We start from the raw sequence: 7297 nt of genomic DNA, 5'->3' as shown, positions 1-7297 counted from the left end.
CTGCCAGACCCCAACAAATACAAGGCGTTTGCTCATAGGACTGATCTTGGGTCCCTGATGGAGGAATTGGAGAAGGGACTGAAGGAGCTGAGGGGGTTTACAGCCCTGTGGGGTAAGCAGCAGTGTCAACAGGACAGACCCCCAGGACCTCCCAAGGAATGGACCACTAATCAAAGAGTGCACATGGAGGGACCCATAGCTCCAGCTATATATGTGGCAGAGGATGGCCTTGTTGGATATCAGTGGGAGGAGTGGCCCTTTAGCCCTACCTGGGGGTTTGATGCCCCAGTGTAGGAAAATGCTAGGATGGGAAGGCAAGAGTGGGTGGGTGGGTGGGTGGAGGAACACCCTCATAGAGGCATGACAAGAGGGGATGGGACAGGGGGATTCCATGGGGGAGACCAAGAAAGGGAATAACATTTGAAATGTAAATAAAGGAAATATTCAATAAAAAAATTATAGACTTGCTCAGTTCATTTCTGATATTGAACATAGATGTCATCAATTTAAAATGAGCATTCTGGGGGTTGCAGAGAATTGTCTGCCATGCAAAATGCAAACCTAAGTTCCAATACCCAGTTCCCATGTAAAAGCCAAGTGTTACAGTACATGTGTTAAACCTAGCCCTTGCTGTGGAGCCAATTAGAAGCAGGTAGATCCCTGGAGACCCAGCTTAGCTCAATCAATGAGCTCTGGGTTCATTTGAGACACTGTCTTTAATAACAAAGTGGAGAGTGATGGGGTAGGACCACAGTGACACGCACATACATCTATAAATATGCACTCACACATACAAAATAAAAATTGAAAACGTGCACACTAGCAGGTGTCAATATAGTTCAAAATACACATGTACTCTAGCAGGTGTCAATATAGTTCAAAATACAATCTCAAACTTTTTAAATTATTCCTTGTATTGAAATTTAATTACAATTTACTGAATTGCAGCACACATCCTTGTTCCCTCCCATGCTTCTGTGAGAATAAAATTCTGGAACTATTTCAGAGACAACATAGACTGGAACAAGTCCAGTCCAGTGCCCTTCTATTCAGTATCCCATCCCCCAACTGGAGTGGAGACTTTTCTCTACCAGAGACCACACCAACTGCCAAAAGTCCAGCCCCCAACTTGAGTAGAGACTCCTTGTTCAAGCACAGGCCACACCTACCAGAAGACCAGAGAAGAAACAGAAACCAAGTAGTAAAACACCCATTTATCAAAGACAAACTGGAAAGTTGACACCTAAGACCTATAACTACCCCAAACCCAGATGCCTAGACACTGTGTAAGAACACAATCAACAACAGCCAAGGCAATGTGTCATCACCAGAGTCCAGCTATCCCACTACAGTAAGCTCTGAACATTAGAACACAGCAGAAGCACAAGAAAAAGACCTGAAAAGTCAACTTTATGAAGATGATTAAAGTCCTTAAAGAGAAAATGAATAAAACACTTGAAGAAATGCAGGAAAACAAAACCAAACAATTAGAGGAAACAGAATGAATGGATCCTTTAAAGAAATCAAAACATAAAAAAACAACCACAAAACAACAAAAAAAGCAAATTAAAAAAACAATTGAAGGAAATGAACAAAACTGTTCAAGAAATGAAAAATGGAAATAGACGCAATAAAGAAAATACAAACTGAGGAAATTTTGGAAATGAAAAAAAAATCTAGGTAAGTGAACAGGAACTACAGGTGTACAGGTGATACAGACTCACATAATGTTTTTGCTAAGACAGACTCACATGGTTTTTTGTTAAGAGAGACTCATGTGGTGTTTTGCTAAGTCAAGACCCATAGGAGGAGACATGATATCTGAAGAGAGAGTAAATAGGACTCAACAGACAGAGACAGGCTTGCTTGCATAGCTAGCTTTGCAACACTTCATTGGTCTTGTATCTTCATCTTCATCTTTGCTAATCTTCACTTAGTTGAGCGAGGCACTGCAGAGAACTTCTCCTGGCATCCTGGCTGGCCCTGGTTGCTCCCACAGACTCATGCCGATTCAGTGGAGGCCTGGCTGTTTCTACTAGATCTTGCCACCACTACTGATTCATGTTTGCTATCCTGGCACTACTGAACTGGACTGCTGGTATCTTGACAAATGGAAATTGGGCTCACCCCAAAGAACTACTCCTAAACAGGTCCACATCTCCATGTCCTACTTAGTATATTTTCTCTCCTGAACCCTTATTAAAAGTAGGTTTTAAAAAAAATCTAAGCCTACACAAACAGATAGATGTCTTGCAGACTCTAAGAGTAAACAGATGTCAGCCCAGACTACTATACCCAACAAAAAACTCAATCACTGTAGAAGGAGAAAACAAGATATTTCATAATAAAAACAAATTTAAACAATATCTACACACAAATGAAGCCCTGAAGAAGTTACTAGAAGGAAAACTCCAAAACAGGGGTGTTAAATATACCCATGACAACACAGGAAATAAACACACACATACACCACCATCACCACCACCACTACCACCACCACTACTACAACACTACTACAACAGGAGGAAGAAGAAGAAGAAGAAGAAGAAGAAGAAGAAGAAGAAGAAGAAGAAGAAGAAGAAGAAGAAGAAGAAGAAGAAGAAGAAGAAGAAGAAGAAGAAGAAGAAGAAGAAGAAGAAGAAGAAGAAGAAGAAAAAGCAGCAGCAGCATTAGGAATTGATATCTCTCAAAGCAATGGATGAAATTTCCTAATAGAAAGACACAGGCTAACAGAATGGATGTGAAAACAGGATCTATTACTCTGCTACATAAAAGAAACACACCTCAGCAACAAAGACAGGCATTGCCTCAGCATAAAGGGGTGGGAAAAAATTTTCAAGCATATGAACCTAAGAAACAAGCCTGTGTAGCCAATCTAATATCTTACAAAATAGACTTCAAACCAAAATTAATAATTAAGGAGAAATATACTTCATACTCATCAAAGGAAAAATCCACCAAGTTGTTGTTTCAATTCTTAATATCTATGCCCCAAATGCAAGGGCATCTATGTTTGTAAAAGAAACATTACTAAGGCTTAAATCACACATTGTCCCTCACACATTGATAGTGGGAGAGTTCAATACCCCACTTTTACTAACAGACGGGTCATCCAGACAAAAATAAACAGATCGATACTGGAACTAACAGATGCTATGAACCAAATGGACCTAAAAGATACAGACAGAACATTTCACCCAAACATAGAAATGTATACATTCTTCTCAGCACCTCATGGAACTCTCTCCAAAAACAGCTACATACTCAGTCACAAAGCTGTTTTCAACAGATACAATAAAATTTAAATAAATCCCTATCTTATCACATCATCATGGATTAAAGCTGAATTTCAACAATGGAAACAACAGAAAGCCTACAAACTCATGGAAACTGAACAACTCTACTGAATGACCTCTGGGTCAAGACAGAAATAAAAAAATTAAAGACTTCCTAGAATTCAAAGAAAATGGATGTACAGCATACCCAAATTTATGGGACACAAGGAAAGCAGTGATAAGTAGAAAGTTCATAGCACTAGATGCCTACATAAACATACTAGAGAGAGCTCTCATTAGCATCCTAACAGCACACCCGAGAGCTCTAGAACCAAAAGAAGTAAGCACATTTGCCTTAAGTTTGGTTTTGCTGCTGTGAAGAGACACCATGGCCAAGGCAACTATTAATTAAAGACAGCATTTAATTGGGGCTAGCTTACAGGTTCAGAGGTTCAGTCCATTATCATCAAGGCTGGAACATGGCAGTGTCTAAGCAGTACAGTAGTTGCTGAAAGTTCTACATCTTCATCCAAAGACAGACAGGAAAGACAGGCTTTCAGGCAGCTAGAATGAGGGTTTTAAAGCCCATGCCCACACTGGCACACCTACTCCAACAAGGTCACACCTACTCCAACATGCCGCACCTTCTAATTGTGCCACTCCTTAGGCCAATCATATTCAAACCATGACACCACCTAAGATGAGTAGAGGACAGGAAATAATCAAACTCGGAGCTAAAATCAACAAAATACAAACAAAGAGAACAACATAATGAGTCAATGAAACAATGAGCTGGTTCTTTAAGAAAATTAACAAGATAAACACACTCTTATCCAAATTAACTAAAATGGAGAGAGAGAATATCCAAATTAATAAAATCATAAATAAAAACAACACACAGCAAGGAAATCCAAAAAGCTATTAAATCTTTGAAAACCTGTACTCTGCAAAATTGGGAAAATCTAAAAGATATGGACAATTTTCTCAGTAGATATCACTTACCAACATTAAATCAAGATCAGATAAATTATTCAAATAGGCCTATAACCCTAAGGAAATGAAGCGGTCACTAAAATTCTCCCAAATAAATAAATAAATAAATAAATAAATAAATAAATAAATAAATAAATAAAAGCAAGCCAAGGACCAAATGGTTTTAGCACAAAGTTCTACCAGACTTTCAAAGATCTAACACCAATACTCCTCAAATTATTCCACAAATTAGAAACAGAAGCCAAATCATGGAAGGACTCATGACCACAGTCCATGCCATTACTGCCACTCAGAAGAACAAGGATGGCTCCTCTGGAAAGCTGTGGTGTGATGGCCGTGGGACTGCCCAGAATATCATCCCTGCATCTACTGGTGCTGCCAAGGCTGTGGGCAAGGCCATCCCAGAGCTGCACAAGAAGCTCACTGGCATGCCCTTTCATGTCCCTACCACCAATGTGTCCATTGTGGATCTGACATGCCACCTAGAGAAAACTTCTAGCTATGATTACATCAAGAAGGTGGTGAAGCTGGCATACAAGGGCCCACTAAAGGACATGCTGGGCTACACTGAGGACCAGGCAGTCTCCTGCGACTACAAAAGCAACTCCCACTCCTCCACCTCTGATTCTGGGGCTGGCATTGCTCTCAGTGACAACTTTGTGAAGCTCATTTCCTGGTATGACATTGAATATGGCTACAGCAACAGGGTGGTGGACCTCATGGCCTATGTGGTCTCCAAGTAGTAAGAAGCCATGGACCACCCAACCCAGAAAGGACACAATTAGCAAGAGAGAAGCCTCTGTCTGCTGAGGAGTCTCTGTCCCAACTCAGCCCCTGACACTGAGTATTTCCTTCACAGTTTCTGTCCCAGACTCCCCCCATAACAGGAGGAAACTAGGAAGCCCTAATCTCTTGAATACCACCAATAAAGTTTACTGTACCACACACACACACACACACACACACACACACACACACATACACACACAAAGAATCAAATCATAAATAGAAGTACCTGTGCATCTATGTTTATTGAGGCATTATTCACAATAGCCACGTTGTGAAGTTATTGTAGATGTTCATCAATGTGTAAGTCGATGAAGAAAATTTTGATATGTGTGTCTGTATTGTTCTTACTGACTGAATAATATTCCATTGTTGTATGTGTACATATATATGTATATGTACATATATATGCACATATAAATAAATGAAGTATTATTCAGTCAGTAAAAATAAAACCAGGTGATGAAGCAGAGTCAGGCCATCCCAGGCTACTGAGTGAATTAACGTGTATCCTGAGCAATTTAGTGCTACCCTGTCTTAAAATAAATAGTATATACAGGAATAGGGATATAGCTTAGTGATATTGTGCTTGCTTAGCATTTATGAAGCTGTTGGTTCAAAGCTAAATTAATGAAACAATGTTATTTCGAGAAAATGAATAGAACTGGAGATTATCATGTTAGCAAAATAAATAAGACCAAAAAATGATAAAAAAAAAAAAACAGAAACCAACTGTATTTTATGAGTCTACAGTCACACCAATATCCAAGGTACACAAAGATTCAACAAAGGAAGAGAATTACAGACCAACTTTCCTCAGGAACATTGATACAAAAATATTCAACAAAATACTCACAAACTGAATCCAAGAACATCAAAAACATCATCCACCATGACCAAGTAGGTCCATCCCAGAGATGCAGGGATGGTTTGACACACGAAAATCTGTCAATGTAATCCACCATATAGACAAACTAAAAGAAAAAAAACACATGATCAACATTAGATGCTAAAAAGGCCTTTGACAAAATCCAGCATCCCTTCATGTTAAAAATCTTGGAGAGATGAGGAACACAAGGGACATACATTAACATAATAAAGGAAATTTTACAACATGCCTAAGGCCAACATCAAATTAAATGGGGAGAAACTCATAATAAAATCAGGAACACGACAAGGCTGCCCACTTTCTCCATATCTATTCAATATAGTAATTGACATTCTAGCTAGAGCAATAAGATAGTGAAGGAGATCAAGAGAATACAAATTGGAAAGGAAAAAGTCTAAGTATTGCTATTCACAGATACTAGACATAACATATATCTATAAGAAATGAAAATGTATGTATGATATAAGATAATATTTAATAGGAAACTCCTACAGCTGATGCACACCTGATACAAGATTAAGCTTAATAAAAAAAAAACAATAACCCTCCTATATACAAATGACAAACAAACTGAGAAGAAATTAAGGAAGCAACACTCTTCACAGTAGCCGCAAATATTATAAAACATCTTGAGGTAACCCTAACCAACAAAGTGAAAGATTTGCATGATAAAAGAGTTAAGTTTTTGAAGAAAGAAATAGAAAAAGGCATCAAAAGATGGAAAGATTTCCCATACTCATGGATAAGTAGGTTAATATAGTAAAAGTGGCCATCTTACCGAAAGGAATCTGAAGATTCAATACAATCTGCATCAAAATTTAAAAATAATTCCCTTAAAATCTTGAAAAGACAATATTCAACTTCATATGGAAACAAAACCCGATAAATAAAACAGACCTGAACAATAATAGAACTTCCAAAGCTATCATCATCCCTGACTTCAAACTGTACTGAAGAGCAATAGTAACAAAACCCACATGGTATTGGCATAAAAAGAGACTCGTTGACCAACAGAATCAAATCAAAGACCCAGACATAAATCAACACACCTATAGACCCCTGATTTTTTATAAAGAAGTCATATACATACAATGAAAAAAATGAAAGCATTTGTTTATTTTTTATTGGGTATTTATTTCATTTACATTTCCAATGCTATCACAAAAGTCCCCCACACGCTCCCCCACCCACTCCCCCACCAACCCACTCCCACTTCTTGGTCCTGGCGTTCCCCTGTTCTGAGGCATATAAAGTTTGCACAACCAATGGACCTCTCTTTCCACTGGTGGTAGACTAGACCATCTTCTGATTCATATGCAGCCAGAGACACGAGCTCCTGGGTGGGGGGGGGGGG

At 38.8% G+C, this 7297-nt stretch overlaps 1 pseudogene; it reads left to right on the top strand.

The window, feature by feature from the left end:
- The first annotated feature begins 4516 nt into the window (after positions 1-4516).
- LOC110289641 overlaps positions 4517-7297 on the top strand; it is a 150197-nt pseudogene continuing 147416 nt past the window's right edge.

This window comes from Mus caroli, chromosome 2 (genome assembly GCF_900094665.2).
Source record: "Mus caroli chromosome 2, CAROLI_EIJ_v1.1, whole genome shotgun sequence".
Taxonomy (NCBI): Eukaryota; Metazoa; Chordata; class Mammalia; order Rodentia; family Muridae; genus Mus; species Mus caroli.
Note: the sequence above shows the minus strand (reverse complement) of the source record. Positions and strands in the feature narration are given on the sequence as shown.